The 16201-nt window shown below is 34.9% G+C and overlaps 1 pseudogene; it reads right to left on the bottom strand.

Moving 5' to 3' along the window:
* Nucleotides 1-810: 810 nt before the first annotated feature.
* Nucleotides 811-908, bottom strand: LOC120106119 (annotated as a pseudogene).
* Between the last annotated feature and the right edge of the window lie 15293 nt (nt 909-16201).

The following is a 16201-nucleotide window of genomic DNA, read 5'->3' on the forward strand; positions in this document are numbered from 1 at the left end:
TTAAGTGGGACCTTTGCGAACGCATCGTGACCCCTCCACTTACCTGGGAGCTTACCTGGTCAACTCGGTTCATTAGACCGGATTGGAGGCTTAGGTGCCCTCTTCAAACCAGTTAGGAGCTGTCTAGAAATTTAAGAAAAATATTAGAAATTGAGGTGTAATGTTTAGTTGCATGTTTGATTGTTAATAGATTTTTGTCTTAGGGTATAGTTTTAGGGTATCTTTAGTTGGTACTTATATTTATATTTATTTAAAAAAAATTAATTAATTAAATTTTGTATGCTAGGTTGGGATAGGGACGACACTGGTCGATTCAGTCGTACAACTTTAGATCATCCCTTAGGACACATCCTTGAAATTCCTTCGCAGTATCTCACACCTTGTGAGATGGCAAATTTTCCTGATGATGTAGGAAGTCACCATGGTGATGAAGGTAGACCCCCAGTTATGACACTTCGACAATACTTACATCCCACTAGGACTAGTCAACCTTCATGCATGATTATTTCTGAAAATGTAGGACACTTTGAAATCAAACCAGGAGTAATTCAATTGCTGCCCAAGTATCATGGGATAATATCCGAGAACCCTTATCTTCACCTTAAGAATTTTGAGGAAATTAGTATCACATTTAGAGTGCCAAATGTATCGGAAGATGTCCTTAAATTGACCTTGTTTCCTTTTTCCTTAAAGGATAAAGCCAAAACATGGCTGAACTCCTTGAGACCTAGATCGCTAGGAACATGGCATGATATGCAAAGAGAATTCTTACAAAAGTTCTTTCCCGCACAAAGGACTAATTTTTTGAAAAGGCACATTAGTAATTTCCAACAAAAAGACCATGAAACATTTTATGAATGCTGGGAGAGATTTAAAGATTTGCTTCTCTCTTGTCCTCATCATGGGTTTGAAACATGGAGAACCATTAGTTTCTTTTACGAAGGGTTGTCCCCATAGTTGAAACAATTTATAGAGACTATGTGCAATGGTCTATTGCTGGAAAAGCAACCCGATGAGGCATGGGACTATTTAGACTCTCTCGCAGAGACTGCACAATTATGGGATACAGGAGATAGAGTGAATAAACCTTTGTTTAAGCCTACTGGCATTCCACATGGGGGCCTTTACAACCTTAATACTCAGGATGATATTTAAGCTAAAATGACAGCCCTTACTAGGAAGGTAGAGAAAATTGAACTTAGAAGGATTGAACCCGTCAAGACCGTAGAACATAACAGCGAGTGTTGTAGGATTTGCGAGATGCCTGGCCATCTCATCACTGATTGCCCCACAATATCCACATTCAAGGAAGTCTTGCACGATCAGGCCAATGTTATGAATACCTATCAAAAATCTTTCAATAATCCTTTTTCGGGTACTTACAACCCTGGATGGAAGAACCATCCAAATTTCAGGTGGAGGAATGACCAACCTCAACAAGTATATAACCCAACTCCTCCACCTCCGCACCCTCATTATGCACACGCACCCCCTCAAAAACCCAGTCTCGAAGAAACTTTACAATCTTTCATGCAAGGTCAAGCTAAAATCAATGATGAATTAAGAAATCAACTGACAACGCTGACCACTGCTTTAAGTGCTCAAGAGAAGGGTAAGCTACCAGCTCAACCACAACCTAACCCTCAAGTCTACGGCGGTAGCAATGCATCATCTTCAACTTCGCATAAAGAGCAAGCAAAGAGTATAATAACATTGCGAAGTGGAAAGATTATTGACCGACCAGTCCCAGAACAAACTCAAGCCATACCTGATTCTGACCCTTTAAAGACAAAAGAAAAGGATAACGAAGAAACTGAAGCACCAACATCTACTGAAAAAATCAAATGTCCTTTTCCTGCACCATTTCCACAAAGATTAAAGCTCTTGCAAAAGCTTGAACCAAACTCTGAAATTCTTGAGCTTTTTAAGCAAGTAAAAATCAATGTACCTCTTCTTGATGCAATCAAACAAGTGCCTTCCTATGCAAAATTTTTAAAAGATTTGTGCACTGTCAAGCGTCGTTTAAATGTCAAGAAGAAGGCATTTCTGGCTGAAAATGTGAGTGCAATTTTACAGCATAACATTCTTCCTAAATATAAGGATCCAGGTTGTCCAACTATCTCGTGCATCATTGGCAATTTTAGGATTGAGCGAGCATTGCTAGATTTAGGAGCGAGTGTGAATTTGTTGCCATATACGGTATATGAGCAACTCGGTTTGGGTGAGTTGAAGCCAACAACTGTGACCTTATAATTAGCTGACAGGTCAGTGAAGGTCCCTAGAGGGATTATTGAAGATGTGTTGGTCCAAGTAGACAAGTTCTATTTTCCTGTTGACTTTATCGTACTGGACACACATCCGGCTTCCAATTCACCATCTCAGATTCCGGTCATCTTAGGACGCCCATTTCTTGCAACTTCTAATGCATTGATCAATTGTAGGAATGGTGTCATGAAGCTTTTTTTTGGCAATATGACTTTGGAACTGAACGTATTTAGTATAGGCAAACAACCCAGTGAACATGAAGAAAGTAAAGAAGTTGAATGGGTTGAAACCATTGCGGAAGAATATCTGTTAAAAGAAACATTTACTGAATCGGCCGACAATGGTTTGATAGATTGGTGTTCTGAAGGTACTACTGATGATACGGTCCCACCTACTTTAGATAACTCGGATGTCATGATGGTCAATGGGTGGACACCGAGAATAGAGAAATTTGAACATTTGCCATCTCAAAGAGCAAAGATAGTACCATCCCATGAACAAGCACCTAAGCTCGAGTTGAAACCTTTACCGAAAGAACTCAAGTATGCCTTTCTTGGATCCGAGGACACTTTTCTTATAATCATCTCATCTGATCTGGATCATGCCCAAGAAAGAAAATTACTTGGTGTTCTAAAGAATCATAAGGGAGCTTTAGGATGGTCTATTGCCGACTTGAAGGGGATTAGCCCTTTAATTTGCACGCACCGGATATATTTGGAGGACAATGCCAAAACCACAAGGCAAATGCAGCGTAGGTTGAATCCTACGATGAGAGATGTGGTTAAAACAGAAGTCCTCAAGTTGCTTGACGTGGATATTATTTACCCAATTTCCGATAGCAAGTGGGTGAGTCCTACTCAAGTTGTGCCCAAGAAAGCAGGTCTGACGGTAGTCAAAAATGACCAGGATGAACTAGTTCCAACTCGTGTTCCGACGAGTTGGCGCATGTGTGTTGACTACCGAAAATTGAATTTGGTCACTAGGAAAGATCACTTTCCCCTACCCTTCCTAGACCAAGTTTTGGAAAGAGTTGCAGGACACAAATTCTATTATTTTCTCGATGGCTATTCCGGGTACTACCAAATCGAAATTTCATCTGAGGATCAAGAGAAGACTACCTTCACTTGTCCTTTTGGCACATTCGCTTTCCGTCGGATGCCATTCGGGTTGTGTAATGCACCTGCAACATTCCAAAGATGCATGCTCAGTATTTTTGAAGAAATAAACGAGAAATTTTTAGAAGTGTTTATGGATGATTTCTCTGTTTTTGGCGATTCATTTGATGATTGCCTGTCACATTTACAAGCAGTCTTAGCTCGATGCATGGAAAAGAATCTGATACTGAATTGGGAGAAATGCCACTTCATGGTGCCAAAGGGAATTGTCCTAGGACATATTGTTTCATCGAAGGGCATGGAAGTTGATAGAGCTAAGATTGACTTAATCGCCAAGCTACCTGCACCCAAGACGGTTAGAGATGTTAGATCATTTTTGGGTCATGCCGGATTTTATAGGAGGTTCATCAAGGACTTTAGTGTCATAGCCCGACCATTATGTAACCTCCTATCCCTTGATACACCGTTCAATTGGACTGAAACCTGTCAAGAGGCATTCGAAAAGTTGAAGTCTATGCTTAGCACTGCACCCATCGTGCGACCACCCGATTGGTCATTACCTTTTGAGATCATGTGCGATGCTAGTGACTATGCGATAGGATCTGTCCTAGGACAACGCAAGGATAATAAGCCATATGTCATTTACTATGCAAGCAAAACTTTAAATGATGCTCAAATGAATTACACCACCACCGAAAAGGAATTGCTTGCAGTAGTATTTGCATTAGACAAATTTCGCTCTTATATCCTTGGTGCTCCAATTGTTATCTTTACGGATCATGCAGCGCTAAAATATTTACTGGATAAGAAAGAGGCTAAACCACGCTTAATACGATGGATTCTTTTACTCCAAGAATTTGACATCACTATCAAAGATAAAAAGGGAGTAGAGAATGTGGTTGCTGACCATTTATCACGGCTAGTTTTTAATGATTCGGTGCCACAGTTGCCCATCAAGGACTCGTTCCCTGAAGAGCAATTGTTTGCACTTTCTACTATGCCATGGTATGCTGATATTGTAAACTTTCTTGTCACTAACCGGATGCCGGAGCATTGGGGATCGAATGATAAGAATAATTTCTTGCGTGAAGTAAGAAATTATTATTATGATGCTCCTTATTTGTTCAAGTATTGCAATGATCAAATCTTTAGAAGATGCATTCCGGAACATGAGATACAAAGTATACTCTCTTTTTGTCATGCCAGTGCTTGTGGAGGACACTTTGCATCTAAAAAAATGGCAGCTAAGGTGTTGCAATGTGGTTTTTATTGGCCTACACTATTTAAAGATGCCCACGAGTTCTGTAGGACATGTGACCCATGTCAACGTGTTGGAAGTCTAACTCGTAGGCAAATGATGCCTCTTCAGCCCATTACTGCTATTGAAATTTTTGACATGTGGGGCATTGATTTCATAGGCCCATTCCCACCGTCTTTTGGATATGAGTATATTTTAGTTGGTGTTGAGTATGTGTCAAAATGGGTAGAAGCTGTTGCCTGTAGAACTAATGATCACAAACCTGTTTTGAAATTTCTAAAAGAAAATATTTTTTCACGATTTGGGATGCCCAAGGTTATAATTAGTGATGGGAGAAAACATTTCTGTAATAAGCCTTTTGAGATCCTATTACGAAAGTATGGTATCACTCATAGAATTGCAACTCCTTATCACCCGCAGACTAGTGGCCAAGTAGAGCTAGCCAATCGGGAGATTAAACGAATTTTAGAGAAAACGGTGAATCCATCACGCAAAGACTGGTCTTTAAAACTTTTTGATGCATTGTGGGCTTACCGTACTGCTTATAAAACTATTCTTGGTATGTCCCCGTATCGGCTAGTCTATGGAAAAGCATGTCATCTACCTGTTGAATTAGAGCATAAATCATATTGGGCCATTAGAAAATTAAACTTTGAATTGTCCGATGCTGGTTTAGCTCGAAAATTACAATTAAGTGAGTTGAATGAAATTCGTCGGGATGCGTATGACAATGCTAGACTTTGTAAAGAACGAATGAAAATTAGGCATGATAAATCAATTCTAAGAAAATTTTTTGAACCTGCACAAAAAGTTCTTTGTTATGACTCCCGCTTACATCTGTTTCCTGGAAAGTTACGATCAAGATGGACAGGTCCTTTCATTGTAAAAACTGTTTTTCCACACGGGGCAGTTGAAATTGAAAATCCACAGGATGGCACAATTTTTAAGGTAAATGGACAAAGATTAAAACCTTTTCTTGAGAATTTTGCAGATGAAGAGGACTCCTTTCCCTTGGAGGAGCCTTCTTATGACTGAGCATGACGGCCAAGGTACGTGTATATTAGTTAGAATTAAATTTTTTCTTTTATTTCTAGTTTTCTTCTTATTTTGTAGGTCTTCTTTTCTGGAAATCAACAGCTCAAGGTATTCTTCTTCTCTCTATTATTTTCTCTATTGTCTCTCATATATAGTTTTCTTGCATTTTTTTTTACATTGAGGACAATGCAATGTTTAAGTTGGGGGGAGGGCAATATTTTGATCAAAAAAAAAAAACAAAAAAAAACTTGTTTTTGCAATTGATTTATTCTATTACTTTCTTTTCTGAGCAAATGCACATGTATTTTCATATTAAGTGTGTGCAACTATTAAGGCAAGGAACACATGCATACTATGACTGATCAGAGACCTATTATTAGATCCCCACACGTGTACTTAATGACAATAGGAAGGCCTCAGGAGTTCATATTTGTTAACTGCATTTTTGTTAGCCTTATCCATAAAAGAAGTATGAGTATCCTTGTTCGTACCATAAGGTTCAGGATTTGGTTTTCACATAAAGATAGAGGTTGAATATCCCGACTAGATTACTTAGGTGCCTTATGATCCGACCTTGGTTGACCTATAGTCACGATGCAGTCACATATATAATAAAAATATATATATGGTTCAGTCTACCATTTCTTTTCTTGCATAATTATTATTCAAAAAAAAAAATACTTATGATGACAAGTCTGGCCTCGTGGCGTAGTCTGGTTCGAGTAATTAAGTCCAAGGGGTGTTTCACCTAATGTCTTGAGCCAACTGGATCGGGGGTCATTGACTGAAAGCTCGCTACATGGACCTTACAAGAGCCTAATGGGGTTGGATAGCTGTAGTTGTCATGTGTATTGAAAAAAAAATATATATATATATATATGAAATGAAATAAAAATAAGCATGAATAAGGTTGGTTGGACTGAACCTAGTGACATGTGGTAATGGCTGGTTTGACTCCATTGTATTGGACCTCTGTGTACCCGGGTTGTTTAGTTGGGATTGATAGCTCTTTCTTTATATGCGAACCATTCTTGACAAATTTAGACAACAAGTGATATTCTGAAAATTTGATGGATCAGGTTCTAATAAAGTGTAGAAAACATTTGTGGACTTGAGTAGTGCACCTAAAACTCAGGTGGTGCTCTGTTGTGGTGGAGGTATTAGTACTCTGAGAAAGTCATATGATTTGATGGACACTACACTTTTATATTCCTTGCTTTGACAGTTGCCATACTTGAAAATATTTTGTTGACCCTCTAATGGATTTTGATGAATACAAAACACTAGAGCATAATTCCCTTTATCTTAACAAGTTATTTGAGGATTTTAGTTGGTTAATTAAGAATATTGTTAAGAAATGTCTAGGCAAGTTCCCATGATTTTTAAGAACTTATTGAAGAATTTTTGAGATGAAAGAAAAAGTTCAGGGACAGCCGAGACGTCTCCGGGTTGTCTCCGAGACGTCTCTGGCACAAACAGGAAGAACTGGCACGTCTGGAGACGTCCCCGGTACCTGCGGAGTCGTCCCCGCAAGTAAAAAGCAGACCAGCGGAGTCGTCCCCTAGATAGCGGAGACGGCTCTCTCAGAGAATTCCAGAAGACTTGTTTTTCGGAGATATAACGGCGGAGACGTCCCCGTAAAGCGCGGAGACGTCCCCTGAAAAAGCGGAGTCGACTCTCTCAGAGAATTCCAGAAGACTTGTTTTTCGGAGATATAACGGCGGAGATGTCTCCGTAAAGCGCGGAGACGTCCCCGGAGCGCGGAGTCGTCCCCGAAGAAGCGGAGTCGTCTCCATGCAAAAAGCGCAAACAAGCGGAGACGTCCCCGTAAAGCGCGGAGACGTCCCCGGAGCGCCTGGGACGCGACTAACAACTTTTTCAGGTTTGATTTGAATTTCAAACGTCTCTTTTTTGTGTCTAACGGCTATATTTGCTTTTTGGGCTATAAAAGGGACCTCTTAAGTGCTTCTCAACAACTTCTCACCAACCCAACACGAGATCATTCAAGAGAGAAGAAAGAAAAAGAGGTTCAAGGGAGTTAGAGCTTTCAAGAGGAGAAATCAAGTGCATTCAAGCTTTCCCATCTGATTTCGAGCTCATCTACTCACTCCCACTTGGCAATCAAAGCTCGCATTCAAGCCAACGTGATCCACATCAGAAGAACCACCATCATCCACGCTTCCAACGGCAAAAAGGGTTCTTCCGATTTTATTGTTTCTCATTGTTATATTTGCTTCTTAAGAGCTTTCAAATCTTTTGTAAAACGTTTGAATATTGAGCTTGTTTCAGTCAAGGGACTTGGAACAAGGGATAGGTGTCCCAAGCCTAAGTTAAAATTGGGGGATTGTAGGGTTCGTTGTTAGCCCGGGGTAAAACAACGAGTTGGGTAGTTCACTCGAAAAACTACCGGATTGTAGGGTTCGTTGTTAGCCCGGGGTAAAACAACGAGTTGGGTAGTTCACTCGAAAAACTACCGGATTGTAGGGTTCGTTGTTAGCCCGGGGTAAAACAACGAGTTGGGTAGTTCACTCGAAAAACTACCGGATTGTAGGGTTCGTTGTTAGCCCGGTGTAAAACAACGAGTTGGGTAGTGCACTCGCAAAACTACCGGACTGTAATCTGGAGGATTATAGTGAAATTCCCAAGAGGTCTTGGGGAGTGGATGTAGGTGCTGGGGTGCACTGAACCACTATATGTTTGTTGTGTTTGTGATTGTCTAACTTGCTCACTTACTTACTTAGATAAATTGCTTGCTTAACTCTTATCCGCGCATCCTTTAGTTGCAAGCATATTCAATTTACTTAATCAAGTCTCACTCAATAAATCAAACTGTTGCTAAGTTTAAATTCCACTGTGCATCTATACAACTTAGCATAATTAATTGAAAAGTGTTAGAAGTAGCCTAAAAGTTTTAAAAGACCCAATTCACCCCCCCTCTTGGGTTGTATCCACTGGGCAACAAGTGGTATCAGAGCAGGTGCTCTTCTATTGATTATAGTCTTAACCGACTAGAGCTAAAGATTATGACAACCCCACATAACATATTATTTGCCGAGGGACTTTCCATAAACAGACCTCCACTGTTTGATGGAACTTACTATATTCAATGGAAAGCTAGAATGAAAATTTTTGTTCAATCACAAAACTATAAAATGTGGAATATTATTATAAATGGACCTCACACACTTTCTCAAAATGTCAATGAAAAAGACTTAGCACAATTGAATGCTAATGCTATGAACTTTCTATATTGTGCTATCCATGAATCCATATTTCATAAGATTTCTGCATGCTTATCTGCTAAAGAAATCTGGGATACTTTAACAATTATTTATGACAAATCTCAAATTAGCTCACATGTGCTTCAATTGCGTACTAACAATGAGATTGCAGAATCCTCCACAATAGCCGAGTCGACTCCAACAAGGCCCGAGTCGACTCAGAGGCAGATTAGTTCAAAAAATAAAGAGTACGGTGATGGAAACAAGGATCCATTTCCGAACACCGAAAGATTCAAAAGCTTCCTAAAGACAAAGAAGAAGAGGAAGCAAGAAGAAAGGAAGAAAGAGATAAAAAGCAAGAAAGCCTTGACCAAGGAAGAGTCAAGCAAAAAATTGAAAGCTAGAAGCAACAATGAACTACAAGAGGTAACTAACTTATGTTTTATGGCATTAGAAGATAAAGTAGAATCTGAATCTAATTTTACACCAAATAAATTTTATGAAGAATATTCTTATGATGAACTATTAAATGCTCTTCATGATTGTATGATGAATGTAGAAAATTAGCTATCAAAAATAAAAATCTTAAAAAGCTAAATCTGGAAATCTCAAAAGAAAGAAATTCTATTGCTAAAATATATGACAAACTGAATTCTGAAAATGAAAGCTTAAGGTTAAATTCAGAACAATTGATTCAGAAAAATCAGAATTTAATTAAAGAAAATCAAAACTTAAGTGAAGAAATTAACCAATCAAAATCTCTTATTAACAAATTCACTGTAAGTTCAGAACGATTAAAATTGATGTTTGAAAGCCAATATGTTGCTTATGATAAATCAAAACTTGGCTTGACTCCTTTACTTAACAATAAATCTCTAGAGAAAAAGGTTATCAATGCATCAAGCAAACCATTAAATAAGATAACTTATTTCAAACATGAAAAGAATGGGCATAACAACTTTTTCCATCGTTCTAACACAATTAAATCAAATGGTAAAGTTATTACTATTAAACAGATTTGGGTTCCAAAAGGAACCATATGTCCTAACTCTCAAGGACCCAAGCAAGCTTGGGTACCCAAAATGAAATTATGAGGATGTAGACATAGGTGTACCAAGATACCCATGGAACAAATAGAACTTTCATACAAATGGGTGCTCTAGACACACGTTAAAAATGAAACTTAAAATATACTTATGAAAAGTAATTTTAAATAAAAAAATAATAATAATGAAATCAGTAATCCTTGCATCTCATCATTATTTTGCTTTAGTATTTGATTAAAATCTGAATTGCAAGTATTGATCAATTTTGTGATATAAAAAATACTTTTGGAAATATAATCAAATCACTTCATTTTATAGTATGCTTTACTCACTATTGGATAAGTTGCTAAATGATTAATCAATTTATTAAGAATAACTCTATGAATTCTCTATATGCTTGATTGAGAGTTTTTATCCATGGCATTATTGTTTATTGATCATAGATATGATAATGTGTACTTGGTATGCTTTTGAATATATGCACTATGAATACCAAGATTAAAGAAACCATCTTTGGCATATAAAATCAACTCATGCTAGTATGTACTTAATCTCAAAAGACCTTGCCATTGCCTTACTTAGATTATCTTCTGAAAGGTCAAAGTTTGCTATGCATGTTAACTAAGGAAACAAACAAGAATCAATTTCTAAATCTAAAGATGTTGTTTCCATCACTAAGTTTTCAAAAGCTTACATTGGATTTGTTCTTGGCAAATAAAATTGAAATATTTTCTGTATTTGCTAAATCTTGTAAAAGTGTTTCAAATGATAAAGGTTTCCAAACTGTGAAGGTATCATGACACAGTGTTGAAAACCAAAATCCTGATAAAGTTTATACAGAAATTAATTATTTCAGCACCAAGGACACCTTAAGTAAAATAGGGTTAATAGAATTCTTGAAGAAATGAAAAAGACAATTGTGTATGATAGTCATCTACTTAAATAATTTTTAAAAGCTATCATCACTGCTTGTCATACATATGATTTCTATTAGATCTATTTTTTTTATGAAAACTCCTTTTGATCTTCTGAAAAATGGAAAATGAACCATTGCATATCTTTCATATTTTTCAGTCATACACGTTATGCTTGATATGTTCTTTTGAAAATAATGCCAAATCTGATAAAGATATTTCTATCTTTGGATATCATTCATCAAGCAATGCATATAGAACATTCAATGAAAAGATTCGAATTGTAGAAATATCAACTCATTTTATTCTTTATGAGACTAATGATTTATTATCAAGATACTAAAATTAAATTATATATGTATATGGTTAATCTTTTACATATAACAATCTAAAAACTTGTTAATAATTAGAACCAAATTGAGTTTTTCAGAAATACACTTAATGAAGTAAAATTGATGATTACTAAAAGACTAAATTAAGAAAAGATGAAATAGATCTTGATGAAATTCTTGCATGATTAGAAGTAAAGATCACCATTATCATTTGCTTGCTTTATGAGCTTTATATTCTATCAAATGAATGTGTAGAATGCACTCCTAGGTGCTTATTTTATTAAAGAAGATATATGTTAAATAACCACCATATTTGAAAACACTCATTACAAATATGATAAAGCAATATATGATTTGGAACAAGCATCAAAAGCATGATATAAAAGCTTGAGTAACTTTTTGATAGAAAGTAATAGTGATAAATCTATGCATCAAAAAGAAGAATTTGTGATATCTTATTTGCTCAAAGTATACATTGATGATATCACTTTTTGGTTCTACAAACGAGGATTTATATGAAGATTTTACTAAGCTCATGCAAGGTGAGTTTGAAAAATGTATGATGAATGAATTAACATCTTCTCTCAAACTCCAAATTAAGAGAAACAAGAAAGAGGATCTTCATTGACCAAAGTTAGTCCACAAGAAAACTCTTATAGAAGATTGGCATGAAGAAGGTATTCTATGACCTCATCTTGTAGAATTTGAAAAGAATGAGCAAGGTAGATCTATTGTTTTTAAAGCTGTATTGAAGCATGATAGAATACTTATTTTATCATACAGCTAGTAGACCAGATTGTATGCTCATTATAAGCAAGATTTTAATCTAACTCTAATGAATCATAATTTATTGATAACAAATAAATCATAATCTGAATTTTGATAGAAACAACTGTTTAAGATAAGTTGATTAAAACTTAGCTAGCGTGTCTTATTGATAATTATCTTAAGCAAATAAAATCTAAACTAAATTGATTTTGAAAATAAGAAATTGGTTTGACCTTGATAAATCTTCATATTGCCTCACATGCTTGTCCTTGAACCATCTTGGTTAATGAAACTATCTCTTTAGTTCAAGTGATATGTGCTTGCTTATACTTAGGCAATCTCTTGAGTAAAGTGACTCAACATTCAACTAGTGTCATATCTTGTATTGAGTCATCTAGTTAAAAATATGGTAGATGAATGTTTTGTATCTTGAAGAAACTAATGACTTTCTTTCAAGAAAGAAAAGGAGTTTGCAGGATCCTTGAGCAAGAAAATGGGAGATTTCAACTTGAATGACACCTCCATAAAAGGTACAATAAACATTCACATGCAAACAAGAGAGAGAACTTTCTTTAGCCAAAAGGTTACACATAAGAAATCTAGTAGGTATTTGACTTGAAGAATGCAGAATGATTCGGTAATTTTAGATACCTCTCTCATAAATTAGCTGAGCAAAGTCATTAACTTAAATCTTACTATGGCATGATTAAAGTCTTTAATTATTAATTTCTTGATATCATGTCTATATATGTATTGATTGACTTGTGCTTTTAGAAATTGTTTCATGGTTTGCCCAAACTAAAATATATCTTTACCTATGTCATAACCATGAACTACACAAGTTTATACTTAGAATTTTGATTTAAAATGACTTGTGAGAAGCTATGAATTCTTGAGCATAATGAAAATGTGTTTGCATGATATACCTCTATATGATACATTTGATTATTTCTTTATTCTGCTCTTTCAAGAAAATTACTTGAGAATAACAAAAAGAAAGAGAGATAAAAGAGAGATAATGGATATTATTCAAGAAAAGTAAAATCTAAGTAAAGGCAAATACTCCAATCTTAAGAAAAAGCAAAACAAGCGTAATATATTCACCACATTTGTAAGACTTGTGTGAGCATTCTTTTGGAAGGATAAAATCCGTGATGAATTATACTTAAATAGAGGAAGAGTTTAAAGTAAATATTTTAACCTTTCTATATTGCTCATCATAGGGATGGTGCCAATGGGGAGGCTAGTGGTAGTACCCGGCACTATTTGACCCAACTATTCGGTGTAGGGCATATTAGGGACGGCACAAGAGGGAGGCTAGTGGTAGTACCTCGTGCCCCTTCCAACTCCACCGGATAGGGAGCAAATAGAGTATAGAGCATAAGAAAGTAAAAATGAATAACAAAGTAAATGAAAGTATATAAGAAGAATCAAGTCAAATTTTTAATCACTTGAAAACACACTTTAATGATGAAATCAGTGCAAAATTATATAGAGGGAGTTTATTTGAAAAGAATTGATTTTGATCCTTGACATTCTTTTTTCTTATTATTTTAATGCATGACTTAACACATAATATATTTTGCATGTGGCATGATGTCTTGAATTATGGGTTCTCAATATTTTTGTAATGCCTCATACTTGGACAATTTGATTGAATGTTTGAAATACTACATAACATCTTGTGTTTGGTTTTATTGAAAAGAAATTTCAGATTTGTCGTTCACAATCATCGTTAAAATCTGAAAGTTAAATAAATTTGTAAAAAGGAGAAGAGAAGGATATCTCTATTTAGGCAAAATGAATTGAGTTTGTTTTATCTTTCAACTTGCTTAACTTTGGTATATAATGTGCTAATTCATACCAAAACTCACATTAAATACAAAGATTCTGAATATGCTCTTATATGTTTGAAATATAAGTTTTCAATCGTAATGATTTAAGATAAGCTATAATGTGGAAGATACATATCTCAAATTATGACCTTGAAAGGCTCTATTGAAAATCTTTATGAAATTCAAAATCTGATTTTGTATAAAAGCTTAAACTCATATGATTTCTAAATAAAATCTTAATATAAGAAAAATAGAATTAAAATTTTGATGCCTTGGTTGATTGCTCCGATACGCATCCGAAACATATCATTTCTTATCTTTAAAGTGTACTAATATTGGTCCAAATGATGTGTCTTTCGATGATTTTGGTTGCAAACAAAAATTTCTAAATATATGATCTTATCTTGATATTAAAAAGATTTATTGTGTTTCATATATACATTGGTGAAAAACTATGATTAAGAAATTGAGTTCTATAAATATATATACCTCAATGATCATCTATATGTTTTTCTCTCCTACATTCTTAAAGACTTCCATCAGAATATATATAGAGAGTGAATGATCTTAAAGCTAGAAATATTTCAGCTCACTCAAATGATTCTTAAAAGAAAGAAAATGTAAATGTTTTTGAAAAAAAAAAAAACTGAGCTTCAAATGAATCATTTTCTGATTAATATCTCTATACATTTTCTCTAAGATTAGGAGAAAGCATAACTTGTGCTTAAAAGATTAAAAAGGGTGATTGCTATAAATTTTGAATAATTCTTGATCACTCGACATTCTCGATATCATAGAATTTCAGTTTTATTCACGCTTGTCATTAAAATCTGAAATTCAACAAAAGAAAAGAATGATTGAAGAGGAATGCATCTTTTGAGGGAGAGCTTTAGATATCTTATCCTAAAGTTACTTTAATTTGATGCATACCTTGATTTTTATGGATTGATTTTGATGAACATCCTTATATTGCAATACATGCTTTAATTATAAGTTTATACCTTAAGATGAGTTCTATAAAGGTTGTCTTATCTCAAACCTTGAGTCTTATGAAAATAAGCTGAAACTTATAGAAAACATATTTTTGAGATTGACAATTTTATTGAACATTATCTACAAATTCTAAACTCTTAAAATGGAATGATCAATTAAGGGGGAGAAAGAAAATTTCAGAAGGAAAGATCTTATGGAACTTAATCGCATAAATCTATAACTAAAGGAGAGGGAAAGAATACTAAATGAAAAGTGATCCTAATACTCTCCAATATGTATCATCTGAAATTTAAATCTGAAAATCTTTATGATACACCTTGAGGCGTGTTATTTGGTTAGTATATCTCATGCATCACTCTTGAACCAAATTGCAAATCTTAGGAGCCTCTAATTTAATGAAAAAGGGGGAGAATAATGTGTTAAATTTTCTTGAGTATCTCTTAGAAAATCTATTTTTGAACTTCACTAATGAGTCCTAATTGGCTTGCTCTTTAGAACTTCAATTTTGTGCCAATTCATTATTTTATGTATCAAATTGTGCTTATTCTCTAAAGAAATAAAAGAAAGTCTTTAAAAGAGTTCTAAGATGTATCAAAAATTGCATGAATTCATATTTTGGTATTTGTGCCCCAATGCTCTTATTATCATAAAAGAACTTTGAAGTCATTAAGAATTAATGATCCAACAGGATGATATGTCTTTCAAATATATAAGTTTTGATCTTTTACTCTGAAAATCAATTGAATTGCTCTCCTATTGATAAATTACTTAATAGATTAGGCAAAAGGTCTTAAATGAACAAGCTTTCCCACTTATTATTGAAGAGAGGTCAGATTTCCATTCGTGCTTTCCTTGAATATCATTTGTGGTACTTCTTGAATTAACCTAAGGAAGATTCCACCTACACTTGATTAGAAAACTATCTGTGGTATCAAATTAGAAAATTTCTTGAAATCACATTCGATGTGTTCTGCTCTGGAATTATCTTAATTGGCTCTGATCTATGCTCATTAATCTTTTTCTAACATTATTGCCTTGAGTTATATGATTCATATTCTTGCAATAACTTGACATGCAAATCAGAGTACAATAAGAAAAAGAAATATCTGAGTATTCTTATCTTTGTGCTTAATGTTCCACTATCTTTTTGATGTTGTCAAAAAGGGGGAGAATTATCTAAGTATATGCTCATAATGCTTTGTATTTTATATTGAATACCAACTCAGCTTAAACTGAAATAGGTTGATTGTGTTAAGCTGATTAAATCTAAAGCATTATCATGAAGTATGTTTTAAATATTTATGTTTTCTACTTCATGCAACTTAGCTATGCATTAGTCCTAGAACACAGTATATTTTATATTGCACATACTCCAAGTTTTTGTCATCATCAAAAAGGGGGAGATTGTTGACCCTCTAA

Source organism: Phoenix dactylifera, unplaced genomic scaffold (assembly GCF_009389715.1).
Source record: "Phoenix dactylifera cultivar Barhee BC4 unplaced genomic scaffold, palm_55x_up_171113_PBpolish2nd_filt_p 000467F, whole genome shotgun sequence".
Classification (NCBI taxonomy): Eukaryota; Viridiplantae; Streptophyta; class Magnoliopsida; order Arecales; family Arecaceae; genus Phoenix; species Phoenix dactylifera.